Source organism: Podarcis tiliguerta, assembly GCF_965153285.1.
Source record: "Podarcis tiliguerta genome assembly, chromosome: 4".
NCBI lineage: Eukaryota > Metazoa > Chordata > Lepidosauria > Squamata > Lacertidae > Podarcis > Podarcis tiliguerta.
In genome coordinates, this window is record NC_139537.1 from 20,238,965 (window position 1) to 20,262,312 (window position 23,348).

Consider the following 23,348-nt stretch of genomic DNA (forward strand, 5'->3'; position numbering starts at 1 on the left):
AAAAAACCAGTTTAAAACAACAGCACATACGTCAAATCAATTTGGATCAATTTGGATCAAGGAGAGGTACCAAGAGAGATAAAGATTTTAGAAGGCTTGTTGAAAGAAAAACATCTTTAGCAGGCATGGAAAAGACAGCAGAGAATGTGCCTTCTGACATAAAGGGACGGAGGGAGTGGAACCTGTTCAAAAATGTATTCCACCAAATCTAAAGAAATTCTGGGCTAATTGAAGTGGACTTATTTGCCTTACACCTCATCAACCAAATTTTGAGGTTCTTCTCCAGAGGCTACCACCCATGGGCAGAGGCCACAGATGCCCTCCACACCAACTGGCTCAAAGGACTTATTTTTGCATTCCCTCCCACACCCCTCTAGCAAGGACCCTCAAGAAGGTATGGGAGGAACACAACAAAGTAGTAATGGTAGCTCCTTGCAGGCCAAGGAACCCTAGTTTTCTGAGATAACATGCATTGCAACAGAACCCCCTTGGCGTCTCCTGGTGTCCCCAAGACCTCCTCACACAAGGTCACTCACCCAGACCCAGAATGGCTCAATCTGACTGCATGGCAATTTTAAAAAGATGCTTCTTAAAATCAGGTCTGTCCCCCAACATAGTGGGGACTATTGGCATTACAACCATCTACTTTTTGGCTGTACCAAAGCACCTGGACAGTCATCCTTATTACAAGAGAATTTCAGAAATAGACTGGAAAGAGAAGTTGCTGAATTGCAACTTATTACCAAATTTAAAACCATGAAGAGACCTGGTCTGAATAGAGACATCGGATTCTTATCTCATTATGCATGATAAAGCTCTTTTTAGCCATCTCACCCCTTGCTTTTTCCTGTAAGACCAATTGCAGTCGTTAACAGTCATCAACAGGTTTACCACACCTATCAGCGACTCACCCATTCCCACCACCCTTCTGAGTAACACCCCTCCCCACCCTCCCACTATATATAAGGGTCTGGTGACTTCTGTTTCAGTGTATCTGAAGAAGTGTGCTTGCACCTGAAAGCTCATACCAATAACATGGTCTCTAAGGTGCTACTGGAAGGAATTTTTCTATTTTGTTTCGTACAGGTGTTCAGACAAGGCAAGCCTCCAAGACCATGACTTGCTAAGTGGCTGGGATGTCTTAAAGTGCAGGATTATCAATTACCCCACCTTAGCAACACACTGTACATACCTCTGAGCTGTTGCATCTCTGTTTATGGCTTTCCTCTTAGCTTGGCAAAATGGCAAGCCATAGCTGCTTTCAGGACCACCAACAATAAATGTCCCCAGGAGGTGACTAAGTTTCTTTCTCAAGCCAGTGGGTGGTGTTAATCTCCACTTAAGTCCAGGATGCTGGCATAGATATATAAACTTCAGATGAGTCCAATGGACCTTTCCCACTTTCCAATAGAGTCTGTTTTATTATGTCATTAAACATTTATTAGATTGTAATATACTTCAGTGAAATTACAGAGTAACTTTATATGACAGTCTGCTTTGATCTTAAAACAAAAAAGTAAGAAAATAGTTTTAAATGATGGTACAAATGTACTACACTCAAACCAATTTCCCTTTCTTTCTTTTTCAGTACACCTCTTAGTAGCTAACAATTGATTCATAGAATCTCACTGTGGACCCTTTTGACACTTGAAGCAAACTTCCAAATGACAGAATAGTATCTAATGTCACAGAAATGTCTTTCTCTCTGTTGCCTTATATAAAAACATATAAAGATAGGTATGCTTTTTTAAATGTCCAAGGACAACCATAGGTGATGCTCCTTTGGACATGGCTATTTGATCTTTGTCACTGATAATCAAGAAAAAAGAAAAGAAAAATCCCCTCCCTCAATTTGCAGCCAGCCAAGCTTTCTGCACTGTTGCATCAGATTTTAGTACCCAAAGCAGGAAGACACACACACACAAACACACACACACACACACACACACACACACACACGAACTAGAAGCAGAGTCATTTGAGAGCCTTTTAGTACCTGAGTGCAAAAGCACCTGAATTTAAAAGGCAAAAGTCACACATGGCTTCATTGATTGCAAATACTAAGTGCATATTTAAACCAAAGGGTCAGGTTTCATTGCGAGAAGCAGACATAGAGCCAAGACCTATCCTGTTTGCCACTTCTGTGCTTATTTCAGGAGCACCAGCCATTTCACTGTATAGGCATGCATGTATTTTACTGTTTAAACTGATGGCTCTGGTTAATTCAAGATGGGGAAATTTAGAAACCAAGCTTATTCAATATTAAAAACCCTGGCTCAATTAAGAGCCAAGATCAAATTCACTCTGAAATCTGAGTCTGACTATTATTTACTTATTTAAAAGGATTATTATCCTGCTCCTCTGCAAAAAAAGGCTCCCACAATGGCTTACAAATCGATAAAAGCAAGGCATTATTTGCCCTTGGGTCTTAAAATTCAAAAAGACATGACACAAAAAGAAAATGGATTAGGAGGGAGGAGGAACTAAGCCAAGTTAAAGGTAAAGGGACCCCTGACCATTAGGTCCAGGCGCGGACGACTCTGGGGTTGCGGCGCTCATCTCACTTTATTGGCCAAGGGAGCCGGCATACAGCTTCCGGGTCATGTGGCTAGCATGACTAAGCCGCTTCTGGCGAACCAGAGCAGCGCACGGAAACGCCGTTTCCCTTCCCGCCGGAGTGGTACCTATTTATCTACTTGCACTTTGACGTGCTTTTGAACTGCTAGGTTGGCAAGAGCAGGGACCAAGCAACGGGAGCTCATCCCATCGCAGGGATTCGAACCACCGACCTTCTGATCAGCAAGCCCTAGGCTTTGTGGTTTATTATTAGTTATTAGTTACTAGTTCTAATGGCCAGCTGGGATGAAAAAGGAGAGGAAGAGTCAAAAGCTAATTATTTTTTCCTCTGTGCCAATAAAGTAGTTCTGCATGCCTTCTCTTCCTTCCTCTGTTACAGCCGGGTGCAATGGCTGCTGCCAAGTGACAGTGGATGGAAGGAGGAGCTGGCTTCTCAGCAGAGCTGGTAATGATATTGATTCTCTTTTCCCCTCTCTTCTATTACAGCCTGATGTAATGACTACTGCCAGGCTAGTAATGGGTTCTTAGTCAGCCACACCTCTCTGCAAGCCTCTCCATTTCCAAATGAACTTACTCTTGCAAAGAGGGATGTCAGGGTTAGGGTGGGCTGGTGAGTGACAGGAGAGGCTTTATAAGCATTAGCCTTAACGCCTGGCCAATCCTGAGCTTGCTCAAGAAGATTCTTTCTTGCTTGGCTGCATGGGAGTTGTTGTTTCAAGCGATGTTTAATGCAGTGAATTGAGCTTAGGCCTCAGGAAAGTGTAGGCTTCAATGATGAGGGCTAGAAGGCCGGGCTTGTCACTCAAAGACCTTGAGAAATCCCCACCCACGGTTAGCACCAGGATAGCAGTATTTCCCATTTAAATTATAGCAATTATTTCTAAATGTGCCATTGTATTAAGAAATCAGCAGGCGCAAGTTTGTGTCTTCTTTTGTACTTGTGTTTGGCAGTGAATAACTGGCCACCCTTGCCTTGCTGTCCCTTCAGCCCCAACACACAAATCTTCAAGGAGAAGATTATTTGAGGGGGCACTGGCTAAGGAAGGCAGGGGATAAGGCCCCTGGGTTTTTCAAGCCTGTTCAGAGACCATAAGATTTTCCAAGTACTTACTTAAACAAACAAAAAATCCTCTCAGAAAACAGATTGCAATCTTAAGGTGGGGAGAGTTCAACTTTTTCACATTTAAAACTTGTGTATTTAAACTCTCAACACAAAATATGAATTGGCCCTGAGTCCGATAATAGGACCCTCAACCCATTGGCTCTCATAAAAAATATTCTGCTTTATCGTTCTTTGTCATTCTACAGAGTATTCAAGGCAATGTTGTTGTTTTTATTGGCTTGGAGAGTCTCATGTAGTTTCTTTGCATCAGGTCAAACCGCAATCTTGAATGTTTGGTTTGTCTGACCACAGCCCTCAGGTGTGATTTCTACATTCAGTCCAAGCTCCGGTGTCCTTGTCCCTGTTCTCACATCCCTGTGAGTGTGCCCTTTGACAGCTGTGGAATATGATTCCTTGGTTCCCACATTAGCATGGCTAATTACTTCTGCATGCTTTGAAGTTTCCACTCTCCATAATTCTGTAATAAATAGGTGATGTGAAATCAAACACACGAAAAGGTTGGGATGTAAAGGGAGCAATGTTCATCTCTAAATATTTAGCACACTTACGTAGTTTTGGCTGTTTTAAGGAGTTTTGCCCTTCCACAGTTTCCAAGATCCTAAAATGAAACTATATGCTTGGCTCATTCAATTTATGCCAAAGGGAAAACAGTCTTGCCTAGTCAGTGAATCAGGCACATGACCTTTATGTTTTGCTTCATGAGAATGTAGTGCCTGTCATCCCCCTGGACCTCATACGTGGCTTTGACTTATATGAGACACATATATAATTCCCTCTAATCCTATTGAGAGTTACACACAGTTATCAAAGAAGATACATTTTTAACCTCTTAAGCAAGCCGTCCATGAGGCATCTGGAATTTATAGTTCTCATCAATTTGGAGCAATGCAGGTGAATAAAATGAACCTTTAAACTAAAACGGTTGCTGACATAGCCTGGAGACTCAAGAGCAAAAGTGAATATTCAGCAATGTATGGCTCCTCCTTTTCTTCCAGCTACCTTATAATGTTAACTTCTTTGTAATCTTCAGAGGCTTGCATAACGGAGATTCGAAGGCTACACTGTTGAGTGTGTGAAAGAAAAAGGCTGATCTTTGGAGACCGAAGTGTTTTCGATTACAACGAGCCCATTGGCCAATTAAGTGTCTAAGCAAATAATTTACCCTCGCAAGAAGATGGTGTGGCTCTACACAAAAGAAAACTCACAGGAAGATGGTGTGGCTCTACACAAAAGAAAAATTTCAAGTGCATTTGTGTGGGGTCTTGTTAAGGCTGGGGAAGTTAGTGTAAAGTTGAAACTTTACTCTGAGAGCTGAAATAATTCAGTGGCTAATCCAGGGCAATGTGGGTAGTTGAAATGCTGCAAGGGAAGCAGGGCATGAAAGGTGCTTAGCTCTTTCCCCACCTGCAGGTTTTCTTCCATACCTGTCAGCACCTTTCCCACCAGCTGAGATTTCCTCATGTGCATTTGCCATGAAGAAGAAGAAGAAGAAGAAGAAGAAGAAGAAGAAGAAGAAGAAGAAGCAGCAGCAGCAGCAGCAGCAGCAGCAGCAGCAGCAGCGGCGGCGTTTGGACTTGATATCCCACCTTTCACTCCCATCAAGGAGTCTCAAAGCAGCTAACAATCACCTTTCCCTTCCTCCCCCACAACAAACACTCTGTGAGGTGAGTGAGGCTGAGATACAGGGTGAGTCTTTTAAAAGAACATGTGTACTCTGTATCCACGAGGCCTCTTTTAAAAGACTCACCCTGTACTTCAGAGAAGTGTGACTAGCCCAAGGTCACCCAGTAGCTGCATGTGGAGGAACGGGGAATCGAACCCAGTTCACCAGATTACAAGTCCACTGCTCTAAACCACTACACCACAATGGCTCTCACCATGATGGTGTGTGGGAAGGGAAAGCATGGGGAGAAGCAAATGCTGAATTTAATGGAAGTTGTATGATCTTGTCTATATGACACACAGTGCTATTTTTCGGAGGGGGGGGGGACGGGACACTCACCATGAACGCCTCCCTTGTTCTCTTATAATGGTATTGGCACCTACCTAAGTGGTGCCAGAACTGTGTTCCAGTGAGTTATGGCTAAAGAAAAGTGGCAGAGAACTCTAAAATGTTCAGCTGCTACTATGCTCTGGTGGGCCAGGCTTGGCCTGCTCAGATGGTGAGCTACGAAGGCCAATATAATCCACCAGCAGTATATGATAGTCCATTAGACTTTGGTAAATCTTTTGGCTCTATTCTCTGCTTCGGACCACACATGCAGGGGCATGATAAGACACACATATACTCACTCCTTTATCTATCTGTCTATTTATCTGATATATATTTAGCATGCTGTGTCATGAGCTTGGCAGGCCTGGGCCAGGCAAACACAGATTTGCAAACCCAGCCAGCCAAGTTGTATTTTTTAATGAGAAGTTTAGCCAGAGATAAATTTTGACAACCAAACAAGTAAAAATTCACATCGGTAGAAGTAAAATTGAGTGGTATTGCTTATTTACTTACTTAAAGTATTTTCATCCTTCGGCTGATGACAGATTGGTTTACAAAAGATAAGTATAAACAAATCAGTATATTAGCATAAATAAACAACCTATTTAAAGTCATGACGATAAGGACATTTTACCTCGTCGGGTGCTTCTGCTTCTTTTGGGCACCACAGGACCATTGGTTCAAAGCATTTAATATGGTACTCCATTAGAGCAATAATCACCTGAACATCCCAGGGTGGTTCACAACAGAAAATACAGTGGTACCTCGGGTTAAGTACTTAATTCATTCCGGGGGTCCGTTCTTAACCTGAAACTGTTCTTAACCTGAAGCACCACTTTAGCTAATGGGGCCTCCTGCTGCCGCCGCTCCACCAGGGCACAATTTCTGTTCTCATCCTGAAGCAAAGTTCTTAACCCAAGGTAGTATTTCTGGGTTAGCAGAGTCCATAACCTGAAGCGTATGTAACCTGAAGCGTATGTAACCCGAGGTACCACTGTACTAAATGAGAATGTAAAATACATAATAAAACAAAAACAAACCAATAACCAACAAACATATATTTTAAAAAGCCATAGAATGATAATCTGCTGAGTGCCTGGTTGAAGAGAAACATTTTCACCTGGTGCCTAAAGATATGTAATGAAGGCACTAGGCAAGCCTCCCTGGGGAGAGCATTCCACAAATGGGAGCCACTGCAGAAAAGACCCATCCTCGTGTTGCCACCCTCCAGACTTCTCATGGAGGAGGCACACAACGAAGGGCCTCCGATTAAGAGTGTAGGGTCAGAGTTGGTTCATATGGAGAGAGTCGGTCCTTGAGGTATTGAAGTCCTGAGTCATTTAGGGCTTTATAGGTCAAACCCAGCAATTTGAATTGGGCCCAGAAACTAATTGGCAGCTAGTGCGGTCAAACCAGGATCCATGTAATATACTCAAACCATCCTGCCCTGGTGAACACCACCTTAAAACCTAATCCTTTTCACTAACCAGGAAGACGTCTGTGAGAGCCTGGGAAGGAAGTTGGAGGAGGGATGTGATATAGTGCACAAGCCTGTGTGCTGCTTCTCATCTTTGTGATTGGACAGTGTAATGTCTGCATTGGACCAGTGTGCTTGAGGAAAGCATGAGGAAGGTCAAGAGATATGTGTACTGTGTTCTTGGGATGCATGCATCCATACTATAACCAACTTTCCAGCATTTCTTATTGCAGAAGACAAATCTGAACTATGTGAATGCCAAAGGTGTTGCAAGAAGCAACAAAGACATCCATGCCTTAATATGTGCCCTTCTTTTATTAGAAATTCTGAGTCATCATGCTTGCTGACTGAACAGATATCCTCAACTTCAGGTTTACTTAACTTTGGCTATAAAACAATGCCATTATTATTTTGGAGGTTTAATTCTATGCACATTGCAAAACTTTGCCCCGCAAGTACTTTTAACTGGAGTCAATAAGAAAATTGCTAGTAACCTAACAAGTGAGCTATTGAAAACCAGCGTATGTGGCAGTTTTCCGTACATTGATAAATAAACCCAGACCCTATACTAAAACTGTGTGCTTTAGTAGGGCCTTGCCACCGCAGCAGATTGACTTAAAACAACATTTCTGAATAGATTTAGTAGCACAGCAGCTAATCTCAGAGACATTAGGAGCGAATAGCTATACAGTGACATATTTGTATAATGTGTGAGTGGAATGAAGGTCATGCCTTCTTTTCACAACAAAACGCTAGCACATTTTTCTGGCATGTGTTTACTGCTTAAATACAAAATGCCTTTAATTATGTCTTTGAGTGCACCAAAGACCTAAAGGTATATTGGTGCAATCTGTTTTCTGGAATGAAACTCCAGAGGTCAGCTCAGGATTGTTCTGTGAGTTAAAGACTTCAAAGGTAGTGGGGGGGGGGGGAATGGAAACTTCATATCGGTATTCTTATTTATTTAGTAAGGTGTTTTTGTTCTTCACACAATGCAATTTCTACTCAGTATCATCCCTGCTTCTTTTGGGCAGCCTTTTAGTCTGTCCAGAAACTGTTTCTCATTAATGTTGATTAAAGAGGCCTGGATTAAGATAATCAAATGTTGATGTGTGTGTTCCACACCACACACACCGGGCGTGCACCTGATTGATCAGCTAGGTAATTATCATCTTCCTGATCTGCTTCTAACTTTGTTTATATTGTGATTTGGAAAGAGCAATTAATTTTAGGCAGGCTAATTTAGGTTTCTCATACCACATTCGCAAGCTCGTGTAAAGGAATCTTATTTATTGTTAGATTTTCCCTTGTGAGTTCCTGTGTACTCACATCTATCATTGGACACAAAACAATATGTAGGAAATGAAGGGTTTTCTCTCTACACACACTCTGTGCATACAGATTATAATGTTACGAACTTCTGTAATTTGCACCTCACCTACCCCCCCCCCAATTCCAAGCACACTTGCTAAGAGCCCCATTAAACACAGTGGTTCTGAAGTTTATGCCAAATCAAAATACGCAGGATCTGCTGTGACCACACGCGCGCACACACACACACACACAGACACCCCTTCAGCTTTATTTAGCATTTTCTTGGGCAGGAGTTGATTCAACCACTTGATCATATTGATTACCACTTTCCAGCTCTTTGAAATCTTTTGAGGAGGCACTGGGGAAACCCAGCCAAATGGGCGGGGCATTAATAATAATAATAATTGTTGTTGTTGTTATCCATTTTTTTCACAGTATTCTGAATCTGGCTGCACCATGGCTTTTAGGTATACATATTTTGGGATGGCAATACTTATGAGTATAATTTAAGTGTGTGTTTTTTCCCTTTGGGTTTGAAACAATGGCAATAAAACAGAACCGACCTATGATTGAATGAATGCAGAACAACACAGAATGGAAATAGGTTGCAGCTTAAATCATTACATGTAGTAGAAGTGGAATGTCCTGAACATAAAGCTAAAGTGAAATCATAGGGCTGTTAGGTCTTGTGTTTCTAGTAAATCTTTTGTGAAGGATGGAAGAATGATCATTAACCTTTCGCATGAACTATAAAGTGTGCAGTCTAGGAAAATGAAGATTGAACCGTAAAAGCCATTCAAAGCCTTATCTACAATTCATGAAATATTTCTTCACTGATTTGTTAGTGCTATTAGCAGTCCCAGGATGCAAGAGAACTATGAAATAGAGTTAACAAAGGCTGGGTGCAGTTCTAGGTGTGTCAGACAAAGTATTTTAGATGATAATTCTATGTAAGAACATTCAGTGCTTCAAGATACCCAGGGGCAGTGGGAGTGAGAATTGATCATTTCACTCCCTCTCCCCTTTAATGAGAAAAAGGTAACAAGATGCATATTGAATTCAGTAGGTTCTCTGTGGGATTGGGACTTCAAATCTTTGATTGTTTTGGACCCTCTGTGTCGGCAGAAACTGCCTACTAGAATACCTCTGAGTGACTGTACTTTCTTCAACTTTCTTCTCATAACTCACCTTTTCTAGGGAGCTAGAACACCCATTGCCCTTTTGAAACTAAGCCAAACTATGGCCTGGTTCAAATGACATGGTATGCCAAATTGACTTACTGGGTCTTTTTTACTCACGTTCTGCACTGAGCTCAGTCAAGGTCTGGCTTAATGTGTCATCTAAAACTGAGTTTGTAGTTAAGCTCTCTCTTTACTAACCATGAGCTATAGCCAATTGCTGATCTCCTTTGCTGCACCATGGGCAAAACAAGGCAAAATCTGGCTTATCATGTCCTTTGAATATGATCTTAGTTTACTGTTCATGGTTTGTATAGAGGAAGCCTGGATTCAGATGACATGACATGCCAAACTGTGGTTTGTTTTATCTGCAGCATGGCAGGAGTGAGGGAGAAGGGCATTAAGTCATAGTGCAGACATTCTCTCTGTCCTGGAAGCTCTGCTTCCTAATCATGTCTTTCTCTTGCCATAATGTTTTGGGAAAGGCACTGCACATTCTCACTCATTATATAGGTTCCAAGGCTGTTACAGCACCATGGAGAGCTCCTAGTGAGTGACTTGCTGAGACAAGGCACAAAAGTGAACTGAGGTGTGTGTGTTTTTGAGCTTTGGCCAGCAGTCCAGTTCTCTCTCTCTCTCTCTGTTTCTTAACATATCATTTTCAACAATAATTAAACATACTTTTACATCTTATACAATTTCTTTTACTTCCATCAATCACATCTGAAAATTTTCCTATCTAATCACTTAATATATATTTCTTACTTTCACTATTACATTTAAACTCATAACTAATATCTCTAATCTTTCTCTATTTTGCAATGTTTCATATATTTCTCCTTACAAAACTTCTTGTAGTCCTACTAGCGTAATTTGTTGATTACAGTTGCTCTTCAAATAGTTTGTATATTTCTTCCAATCTTCTGTGAATCTCTGGTCCCACAGGTTTTGAATCCTTCCTGTCATTTTATCTAATTTTGTGTAGTCCATTAATTTTGTCTGCCATTCTTCTTTCATTGGAATTTTTCCTTGCTTCCATTTCTGGGGTAACAATACTCTTGCTGCTGTTGTTGCATATAAAAACAATTTAACAAGCAGTCCAGTTCTCTTAAGCTCTACCCAAGAGGCTCTTAAGTGACCATACCTCTGTCCTAAAGATAATAGAATAATAGAACTGCAGAATTGGAAGGGACCCTTAGAGTCATCTAGTCCAACCCACTTCCGTGCCAGAGTCTTTTGCCCAACGTGTCCCAGTCAGCATGGCCAATGACCAGGGATAATGGGAGATGTATTCTTGCAACATGTGAAGGGTCACAGGTACCGTAGTACTGGATTAGAGTCTGCTTTTCCCCATATGACCATGGCCAGCTAATGTTATATTTAATAAGGCAGGAGCCCTGCTGTTTTCCTGGCTATATGAGAAGTGCAGACCTTTTATAGCAGGGATGGCTAAACCTGGGACCTTCCAGGTGTTCTGGACTGTAACTCCCATAATCTCTGGTCAATGGCATGCTGGCAGGGGCTGATGGGAATCTAACAACATCAGGAAGGCCACAGGTTAGCCACCCCTGATTACAGCACTATTTTTGCCCCTGGAAGTGTGAGATTACCTCCAACAACACCTGTCTCCTGGTGTTTAGACTGCTACAGTATTTGAGACCTTTTTTTCCCATTAAGGATGTGAAACATTAAAAGAGTGCTGACATTTTGGGTTCTTCAAAATTTTATTTTAATTATATTGTAGTTCTGCCTCCATTTTTAAAAATCTGCATACGAATTTCTTCTTTGATCTTTATTTGTTTGCTTGTTGTGTTCATGAAATTGTAATGCCTGAATGTAAGAAGTGTCACTGAGTTTTGGAAAGAGAGTATAGAATAAATAACCACACGTGTTGAGTTTCCTGCATTGGTTTGACTAGATGATATTCAGAGCCCCTTCCAACTCTATAATTCTATTATTCTGTGAGGCAGAAACCCCTTTAAAGTGTTCAAATACTGTTTAAGCACATACACCAGGGTCCTTTTAATCCAGGACAGCTGTTCATTTATAAGCCTTCACGCTATACCCACTGATTTCTTCCTGGGACATCATCTAAATCTCATTTCAGTCATGCATTGTGTGTTATGATCTTGCACTAGCTTTATACAGATGCAGACCCAAGCCTGAAATGTAACTCACTTGTTCAAGGTGGCAAAACTCAGAATGACTGGGGACTTTGTCAAACAGAGAGGTCATGAAAGTGGGACAATATATTCAGAGTGTTAAAAATGTGGCATGTAAGCTTTTGAGTCACAAAGAATCTCCCTCAGGCTATATTTTTGCAACAAATGCTTGTTACGTCCGTGTTTTCCATATTTAGAATGGCTGAGCTGTCCACCCAAAAATGTAATGTGTGAAATAGGCCCTTACCATTGCTGTCAAATCATATTCATTGATTCCATTCTTACAGTTATTAGCCTGGGTCGAAACCTGATCTTAATGCGCAAGTATTAATTTTACCTCTCTTTAACCTTATACCTGGGGACACGGGTGCCGCTGTGGGTTAAACCACAGAGCCTAGGGCTTGCCGATCAGAAGGTCACCGGTTCGAATCCCTGCAATGGGGTGAGCTTCCGTTGTTCGGTCCCTGCTCCTGCCAACCTAGCAGTTCGAAAGCACGTCAAAGTGCAAGTAGATAAATAGGTACTGCTCCAGCGGGAAGGTAAACGGCGTTTCCAAGCACTGCTTTGATTCGCCAGAAGCGGCTTAGTCATGCTGGCCACATGACCCGGAAGCTGTACGCCGGCTCCCTTGGCCAATAAAGCGAGATGAGCGCTGCAACCCAGAGTCAGTCACGAGTGAACCTAATGGTCAGGGGTCCCTTTATCTTTACCTTTAACCTTATACCTATAACCTTATGCCTCTTTGGGTATAAGGTTGTTACTGAGAAACTCATTAACATGATCTCTAGAGCCATAGTCCTAATACAAAATGCGGTGGATTATACCTGGTTGAGTAATCAGGTAGATCCTAAGTGTCTGATCTTTTTTCTTTTTTCTGAAGTTGAGGCTTTGCATGCCTTTTCGTTTCACTTCAAGGGATATTGCCTCACATATGGGCAGGCGGTGTTGTAAGCGTGGATTATCATGGCCTTAGTTTGCAGTGCTGGACTACAGTGATTTGGACACTGTTATGTCAGTGATTCAGTTTGAATCCACAAGTTCATTTCTTTTAAGATGAAATTTAAAGCTAAGTTGCAACCAGAGGCTTTTAATCAACCATCATTGTCATTGAATTTAGCCAGTGGCTCTGGAGAAAGAATGCCTCTTGGCCCCATAATATAGGAAGAGGTTTTTCCTTGGGCACAATATTTTATACTTTATGCTTCCTTGCTCCGTACCCTGTAATCTTTCCTCGTTTCCAACAGCCAACAGTAAAAAAATAAAATAAAGGAATTTACAAATGTATTTTGCTTCTTGTTCCAAGAAATTATGAAGTGTAAACTGAATTTCACCACATTTATATTATTTATTTAATATCTCACCATCAACCTAATCATTTATGAATACACAAGCCCATAAAAATGGTGAATGATGCTATCTGAATTTTTCTTGTCTATTCTACATAAATGCCTATTAAAAAAACACCTGCTGTAAGTTATCGAAAATAAATGTGAAACAGTTCTGCACAATAATTTCCTTTACATCTTTTTGCAGCTTTCCTCTGAGATGCTTTCAAGAATGTGGAAGCAAAGCACTTTTTATATAAGAAATGTTTCCCCCCTTCTCTCGTTTATGACCCAAAGAAAATAAACTCCTTTGCCTTTATAAAGTCTTATATTGCTCATCATGTTGTATCTCATATTCCACAGATCTTTGGGATATAACCTTAATAAAATTTATCTCAGTGTCTGGGAGGTTTTATATTTTTGTTTCTTTTAAAAATCTATCTGCTTGATATCCAAATCTGGCCTAGCTGCTTGCAGCATGCTTAGAGCTGAATCGTTCTATTTTATCTTAGTTGTGCATGTGTGTAGCATAAAAAAAAAAAAATCAAACCTCCTTGCCTTTGAAAAGCTAACACTGTTTTCAAGCAAAATAATTTCAAAATCATATTCTTTCCATGACAAATTTGTGTTAATGAAATAAGGAAAGGAAATGACTGACAAACCCTCTTGTTTCTTTATGCAGCCTCAATGTGCATTTTTATTATACTGTTTCTACCCAGAAATCTGAACTTTGTTTCTAGACTTTATGGTTACAAAAGTACACTTGAAAATGTAAAGCCAACAAATGCTACAGTTGGTAACAATTGGGCAATCTTTTTAAAGTTATTTTTTTAAAAGCCTATGTTACGTTTTTCAACACTGCAGCACTATTTGCAAACACCCTCATACCAATATTTTTTCCTGGCTCACTCAAGTTTTCACATTGGAGAATAACTGCTTAAGAATAATATCAGTCTTAACAAGGAAGTTATGGTAATTACACAATAAAGTTATGGTAATTACACTCAGTACAGAACTTGGGTTATGATATTCAGGATTCAGTTCTGATCAAGTTGCCCTTGATATAAGAGATGCACAAAATGTCTCTGAAACAGTGCACCATACAGTGGTACCTTAGTTTAAGAACAGCTTCATTTATGAACAACTTGGATCAAGAACGCTGCAAACCTGGAAGTAGGTGTTTTGGTTTGTGAACTTTGCCTTGGGCCGGAACATGTTCCGCTTCCTGTTGAGTGTGTTCCATTTGTAAATTGAGTCCCCCACTGCTATGGGAAAGCACACCTTGGTTTAAGAACACTTTGGCTTAAGAACAGACTTCCGGAATGGATTAAGTTCATAAGCCAAGGTACCACTGTACAAGTTGTCTATTTGTTTTTTACTTTGCAAGAAAGATAAAGCCCCACATGATTGCATCATTTGCAGCATATAAAAATGGTGTTTCAGTAACTACTCTTCCTCCTTTGCATTGATTGGACATAATATATGAACTTGTTTTGATTTGTAAAGTTCCTAAATGTTCAGGTGCAAAAGACTACATGTTCCCATCTTTCCTTTTTAGATCTAATAAGGATGCCACTAATACCATCAGTGTGGCAGGTCAGGATATAACAGTTATGGTCAGGTGTGTTTCTGCTCCTGCCCCACGACTTTGGAGTACCGCCTTGTGGAGAATACAAACTCCTGAATCTCTGGTCCAAACTAGATGTGTGCCTAATATGTAGCAACCAGCTACTCATTTTGTGTTATTGGGACCAGAGGAGCCCAGTTTAAGAAAAAACTTATTGAAACATATATTTAAGGTACTTTCACCCTGAACACTTCTTGAAACCTGGTCTGGATTTCAGTGGCTGGATTTAAATTAGTATAGTAGGTGACAAAAGTGTGATATCCATATCCATTGGAAATTAAATGGCTGCTTTTCATGTTGCACCTTAAGTGTTGATTCTTTTGTTTGTTTTTATATTGTATTACCTGCCTTGATCTTTTGGGGTGGAATATATATATATATATATATATATATATATATATATATATATATGGGTATGACAAGCTGCTGGTTATATATAGCTCAGCACTTCAGATATATATTCTAAAATTCAAGGGCATCACATGGATTCAGCAATACTCCCCAGAGGGCTTTTGTTTTCATAAATCTATTAATTGATCGCTACCCATAATACGTTGTACTTTCCTTGCACCTATATTCTGTGGCCAATATACTATGCATATTTTTCTTTGTATATGCTCCATATGCAATGGAGGTGTTATGGTTCACAGTGTGTTTCTTCACATGTTTCAGAACACAGTGCATATATTTGCTATCACAGGTTGATAGATTCTCTTTGTAGACCAAACGAAATAGTGGGGGAGGAAATTGAACATTTTTTTTACAAAATTCTAAAGGTAGCATTTTGACCTTTTTGTTTTTGAGTAAGACGTGACCAGTGGATTAACCTTCAAAGTGACTTTTTGCATTGCTCAAGGGAAGCCACTAATTCTAAACCCCTGAAAAGTGCCACTGTTTGATCATGCATAATTATTATGTAGTGTTGCTAGATGATTTTATATGTTGAACAGGAAAAAAATAGAAAGGCCTTCTGTATTTTTTGGGTCTGGCATGCATTAGCCAAACCACTTAGGCTCTGCAGTTTCATCAGAAGTTTGCTTAACATTGCATGAGAATCTCCAGTCGCTCTTCCTTGTTTTGTCATATCAGCTATTAAGGATGGTGACATTTGAAAGTCCCTGGACAAAACTGATACATAAAGGTATGCTTACATATCATTAATGAATAAATGGCTAGACAGTGGTGTCCTTCTGGATTTAGCAGGCAAACTAAAGCACAGTGTTGGCAAAACAGAAATAAACAACAAGTCTCCTTAAAATGTCAGTAAGGGTCCAAAGAGGCATTTGCAAGAAGCAAAGTCCCATAAACCTAGCCTATAACTAAGCTGCTTTGTATTTCATCCATGCTGGTTTGCTCATATCTTATTTATACATGTGGTGCTAATGCCACCAGAGGGTTTCCATTTATTATTAAATATACTTCAACTTCAAAATAAGCTAATTGTGACATTTGGGCACTGTTAAGTCTTAAAAAAAAAAAGCTTTCCATGCTTAGCCCGTATGACAGCTATCACTTAGGGGAGCTTTAATTATTGATGCTCTTAAAATGAGACAATCCAGTACTCAGTTAAGTCTCCTGATGCAGCTGCTAAGGGGGAGCAGGGAGCAGGGCAAGAGGCTGCAATAGGTACTGTGCCCCCAAAGCAGGAGCCTTGTGTCATGGGCTGACCCAGCGCCAGTGTATTTTGACCCTTATAAATATGCCTGAAATTCCACTGCAGCAAGAATGACACCATTTGCTGTCAGTACAGTGGTACCTCTGGTTAATAACTTAATTCATTCCGGAGGTCCATTCTTAACCTGAAACTGTTCTTAACCTGAGGTACCACTTATCTAATGGGGCCTCCCGCTGCCGCCACACCACTGCTACACGATTTCTGTTCTCATCCTGAAGCAAAGTTCTTAACCCGAGGTACTATTCCTGGGTTAGCGGAGTCTGTAACCTGAAGCGTATGTAACCTGAAGTGTCTGTAACCCGAGGTACCACTGTATCCTCCCTTTCCATGCCGCAGTTCCCCTTTGGTGCATCGCTTATGCACCACGGACTTGGAAATTGAGTGAAGGTAGCCTAGTCGGTTATCACTCCCTGATATGTTTAGCAATATGTCACAATTTAATACCGGCGCCGGGCCAATTGGCAGACCAACTCTGTGTTACAAAGGTGCCTGCAAATGTGACACAGAGGCTAGCAACATCAATCCTGCCATGTGGGAATCCCTTGCAGATGACTGCAGCACCTGGAGACAGGCAGTCAAGGTGTGTCTCCATAGCAGTGATGGGAGGAGGAGTGGCCACTGGGAGGAGCACAGAGAGAAGAAACACCATGCTGCATCTGCAGCAGCACAACCGGACACCTTCACCTGCCCCAGCTGCAACAAAACATGTCTTTCCCACATCGGTCTTTACAGCCACAGCAGGCACTGCAACCATCCGACAGCACTCCTCCATTGCCTCCCGAGACAGACAGACGCCAACAATAAGCTTTATCCTATATGCTAGTCCTGTACTTGGGAGCACGTCCACTGAATTCAGTAAGATATAATATACATGGGACATAGTGCAAGACATCTTGCTACTGAAGCAGACTGTAATATCCCCCTCCACCCCTGCTGGGACAAGCACACTAAAAGATCTTGCTGCACTATTGGGACACCATGTCCTGTCTTCATGCCCCACTCCTTGTGCCCTTTGCTGCCCTATGCATATTGCCCTATGCATTTTGTGTTATTGGGACCAGAGGAGCCCAGTTTAAGAAAAAACTTATTGAAACATATATTTAAGGTACTTTCACCCTGAACACTTCTTGAAACCTGGTCTGGATTTCAGTGGCTGGATTTAAATTAGTATAGTAGGTGACAAAAGTGTGATATCCATATCCATTGGAAATTAAATGGCTGCTTTTCATGTTGCACCTTAAGTGTTGATTCTTTTGTTTGTTTTTATATTGTATTACCTGCCTTGATCTTTTGGGGTGGAATATATATATATATATATATATATATATATATATATGGGTATGACAAGCTGCTGGTTATATATAGCTCAGCACTTCAGATATATATTCTAAAATTCAAGGGCATCACATGGATTCAGCAATACTCCCCAGAGGGCTTTTGTTTTCATAAATCTATTAATTGATCGCTACCCATAATACGTTGTACTTTCCTTGCACCTATATTCTGTGGCCAATATACTATGCATATTTTTCTTTGTATATGCTCCATATGCAATGGAGGTGTTATGGTTCACAGTGTGTTTCTTCACATGTTTCAGAACACAGTGCATATATTTGCTATCACAGGTTGATAGATTCTCTTTGTAGACCAAACGAAATAGTGGGGGAGGAAATTGAACATTTTTTTTACAAAATTCTAAAGGTAGCATTTTGACCTTTTTGTTTTTGAGTAAGACGTGACCAGTGGATTAACCTTCAAAGTGACTTTTTGCATTGCTCAAGGGAAGCCACTAATTCTAAACCCCTGAAAAGTGCCACTGTTTGATCATGCATAATTATTATGTAGTGTTGCTAGATGATTTTATATGTTGAACAGGAAAAAAATAGAAAGGCCTTCTGTATTTTTTGGGTCTGGCATGCATTAGCCAAACCACTTAGGCTCTGCAGTTTCATCAGAAGTTTGCTTAACATTGCATGAGAATCTCCAGTCGCTCTTCCTTGTTTTGTCATATCAGCTATTAAGGATGGTGACATTTGAAAGTCCCTGGACAAAACTGATACATAAAGGTATGCTTACATATCATTAATGAATAAATGGCTAGACAGTGGTGTCCTTCTGGATTTAGCAGGCAAACTAAAGCACAGTGTTGGCAAAACAGAAATAAACAACAAGTCTCCTTAAAATGTCAGTAAGGGTCCAAAGAGGCATTTGCAAGAAGCAAAGTCCCATAAACCTAGCCTATAACTAAGCTGCTTTGTATTTCATCCATGCTGGTTTGCTCATATCTTATTTATACATGTGGTGCTAATGCCACCAGAGGGTTTCCATTTATTATTAAATATACTTCAACTTCAAAATAAGCTAATTGTGACATTTGGGCACTGTTAAGTCTTAAAAAAAAAAAGCTTTCCATGCTTAGCCCGTATGACAGCTATCACTTAGGGGAGCTTTAATTATTGATGCTCTTAAAATGAGACAATCCAGTACTCAGTTAAGTCTCCTGATGCAGCTGCTAAGGGGGAGCAGGGAGCAGGGCAAGAGGCTGCAATAGGTACTGTGCCCCCAAAGCAGGAGCCTTGTGTCATGGGCTGACCCAGCGCCAGTGTATTTTGACCCTTATAAATATGCCTGAAATTCCACTGCAGCAAGAATGACACCATTTGCTGTCAGTACAGTGGTACCTCTGGTTAATAACTTAATTCATTCCGGAGGTCCATTCTTAACCTGAAACTGTTCTTAACCTGAGGTACCACTTATCTAATGGGGCCTCCCGCTGCCGCCACACCACTGCTACACGATTTCTGTTCTCATCCTGAAGCAAAGTTCTTAACCCGAGGTACTATTCCTGGGTTAGCGGAGTCTGTAACCTGAAGCGTATGTAACCTGAAGTGTCTGTAACCCGAGGTACCACTGTATCCTCCCTTTCCATGCCGCAGTTCCCCTTTGGTGCATCGCTTATGCACCACGGACTTGGAAATTGAGTGAAGGTAGCCTAGTCGGTTATCACTCCCTGATATGTTTAGCAATATGTCACAATTTAATACCGGCGCCGGGCCAATTGGCAGACCAACTCTGTGTTACAAAGGTGCCTGCAAATGTGACACAGAGGCTAGCAACATCAATCCTGCCATGTGGGAATCCCTTGCAGATGACTGCAGCACCTGGAGACAGGCAGTCAAGGTGTGTCTCCATAGCAGTGATGGGAGGAGGAGTGGCCACTGGGAGGAGCACAGAGAGAAGAAACACCATGCTGCATCTGCAGCAGCACAACCGGACACCTTCACCTGCCCCAGCTGCAACAAAACATGTCTTTCCCACATCGGTCTTTACAGCCACAGCAGGCACTGCAACCATCCGACAGCACTCCTCCATTGCCTCCCGAGACAGACAGATGCCAACAATAAGCTTTATCCTATATGCTAGTCCTGTACTTGGGAGCACGTCCACTGAATTCAGTAAGATATAATATACATGGGACATAGTGCAAGACATCTTGCTACTGAAGCAGACTGTAATATCCCCCTCCACCCCTGCTGGGACAAGCACACTAAAAGATCTTGCTGCACTATTGGGACACCATGTCCTGTCTTCATGCCCCACTCCTTGTGCCCTTTGCTGCCCTATGCATATTGCCCTGATGAAGAAAACATTCTTTAAAATGTAAGTAAATGCAATGCATCTCTTCACTGTGGAAGGACTGGGACTAGAGGACCTGTGTGACTGCTCTGTCTGCTCTCCAGGGTTCTAGATGTCGATGGGCCACTTCAAGGCCCCTGTACTTGTACGCTTTTGGCAGTTCTGTGAAGCAGACATGGACCGGACAGTGCTTGAAGCAGAAGACTGCCCTGTGACAGGCTTAGGGCCCTCGTATTTATGGGACCGCCTCTCCTGGTATGCCCCACAGAGGACCTTAAGGTCCATGAATAACCATAGTTTAGAGGTCCCAGACCCTAAGGAAGTCAGACTATCCTCCACCAGGGCCAGGGCCTTTTCAGTGATAGTGCCGACCTGGTGGAATGCTCTGTCCCATGAGACTAGGGCCCTGCAGGATTTAACTTCCTTCCATCGGGCCTGTAAGACAGAGCTATTCCGCCTGGCCTTTAATTTGAATTCAGCCTGGTCTTTTATTTCCCTTCACTTCCCTCTCCCTCCCCTTTTATGAAGATTACCCACTCTGAGGCTCCACAGCTAATTCTCCCCTGCCTGCTTGCTGGTCCAAGTAGGACCAGCTAGCCCTGGTGACTATCTAATGCTTATTAGATGGATTTTCCCCAAATTGATTTCTGCACTTTGAATTTTATTGTTATTCATGTTTGTATACTGTATTTTATGCTGCTTTTATAATTAAGTGTTTTAAATTTGTTGTTAGCTGCCCTGAGCCCGGTTTTCTGAACCGGGAAGGGCAGGGTATAAATAAATTATTATTATTATTATTATTATTATTATTATTATTATTATCTCACCCATTTCACCTGCACAAGGCTCTTTCAGGCGCAGTTGGACAGACTGCATTTTTGGTAATCTTTCAGCCTGTGACTACATTCAGATACTTCCCAAATGGAGGGGAAATTGTCAGCAAAAAATAGCTGAATAAACTTCAGTAGTAGCTTGAAATGAGACCGGAAGGGCTCAGGGTTATGACATACTGCAGTCCTGCTACAGTACTTCAGAGAGATATGAAAAAAGATACAATATATTAAGGCCGTGTGCTAGATTTATATTGTTTGAAGAAATTTTATAACTTGACATGTCTAGTAATCAAAGTATGGGCGCAATAAGAAACTATAATTAGAAAGAGAAGTAGTAAAGCACATAATCTGATTCTGTTGCTGAAACCTCAACTTAATTGAATCCGTAGTTAATTTTCTGCAGATGTTTTAGTTTAGGAAATATCCTGAACTTTTAAGTTGAATGTGATACATTTCATAGTCTTAATATGGTAATGTGTAATTTATTTGGACAGTGATTACTCAGGGGTAGACTAAGTATATTTTAGGTTTTGCCAGCTTAAAAAAATACAGTGCAGGCAAAGTAAAATGAAAGTTAAAAGTTAAAAAATGAAACCATTCACATAGTAAACAAATTTAATTTTTATTATCTCGGTCTAGAAATAGCATATAGGCCAGCAGCATTATCATGCAGAAACATAAATTCATCATTTTTAGAGAAATGCTCAGAAAAATAAACATTTGTGTAGTGCAATTAAGGAGTGGAAATACACTTAGTTTTGGTATATCATCATCATGCAGGCTGCAGTCCTATGAGCATTTAATTGGTACTGAGCCCCACTGAACTCAGTGGGACTTGCTTCTGAGCACACAAATGTTCAATTACTTAGCTTTCCTGAACTCATGCGCATTTTATTTTGTCTTGCTCCATTTCCGTATGTAATATATTATTGAAAATACTGACATAGCTCAAATTTATTTATCTAAACTGTTAAGAGCCCCTTGAATATTTATATGTTCATTTCACTTCCTGCAAAAGATGGAAGAAACTAACAAGGGAGAAGGAAAGGCTTTGGTGCTGTTTCACAGGAACAACAACCTAGCAGTTCAAAAGCATGTCCAAGTGCAAGTAGATAAATAGGTACCACTCTGGCGGGAAGGTAAACGGCGTTTCCGTGTGCTGCTCTGGTGCGCCAGAAGCGGCTTAGTCATGCTGGCCACATGACCCGGAAGCTGTCTGCGGACAAACGCCGGCTCCCTCGGGCAGTAAAGTGAGATGAGCGCCGCAACCCCAGAGTCGGTCACGACTGGACCTAATGGTCAGGGGTCCCTTTACCTTTATCTTTAACACTCCCAGATTGGAATTAGTGTTTTTGAAGATGCTGCTCTTTGTCAGATCCTAAGAGCAGGCAGATCTTTCCTGGGCTAAATTAATTTCCTGGGTATGTAGCCCATCTCACCTTGTTCATAGAGGTCTTTTTCTCTCTCAAGTAGCTATTCTGTTACGGTCTGCATGCGAATTGGTGAGTGAGATTCATCTTCTGCAGGTGAAGGTACTGCATGCTTTTCTTCCCTGCAAAGCAGCTGTTGTCCAGTACCAGGAGAAGCAATGTTTGACACAGCAGTGGCCATCAGCACAACTTGCTATGTCTCAAGATACCTGTTGCTATTGCATACATGGTTTCACTTCATTGAGTCTTCACTGGTCTGCTGTGAAAAGACCCAGAGCTCTCCCTGGGAAGAAAAAGCCGCTTCTGCAGAGTCTGCTAGTGAATGTGAGCTGCTCAGTTGCAATACAGTGCTTAATTCCAAACACTTAAATCCTACAGAGCTCACATGGACATAGCTGTGGTATATTCTTTCTTTATTATCCAGACTGAAGCGCTTTGCAGAACAGCAATGGCAGAGAGGCAGGTCCATGGGAACACAAAGCTGTGCTCTCTTAGACATCAGACTGTTAGCTTCTATTGTTGGCAAACTAAGGAGGCTTTTTTTTTTTTTTTTTGCCCTTCCTGGGCATTTCTCCATGTCCTCTAGCATCTTGGTCTGCTGGTATGTGTCCTTGAACTTTGCATGCGTCTTGCTTGTCTGGCTAGAAGTAAGTGTATGTGCATGCATAGAAACCTCATATTTTTGCATGGCTTCAATGAAGCCTGTTTTACAAAGGTAAGAGTCACATGCTTCACCCACTGCCTCTTCCATTGTCTTTCGAGTCAGAGGGATGCCAACAATACCCCACCTGTGGAATGCTCTCCCCAGGGAAGCTTGCCTGGCATGTTTGTTACATATCTTCAGGCGCCAGGCAAAAAACGTTCCTTTTCTCTCAGGCCATTTGCTATTTAAGCAATTTGTGGTCTTTTAAACTGGGGGCGGTGGGGTGGGGTATTCTTTGTTACTATGGTATGTATTGTAAACTGCCCTGTGATCCTTGGATGAAGGGCATTATAGA

The 23,348-nt window shown here is 41.3% G+C and overlaps 1 protein-coding gene across 6 annotated transcripts in view; it reads left to right on the forward strand.

Annotated features, from left to right (window-relative positions):
- GRIA4 (glutamate ionotropic receptor AMPA type subunit 4) overlaps positions 1-23,348 on the forward strand; it is a 217,865-nt gene that overhangs the window by 39,969 nt on the left and 154,548 nt on the right. The gene's annotated exons all lie outside the window — the stretch shown is intronic.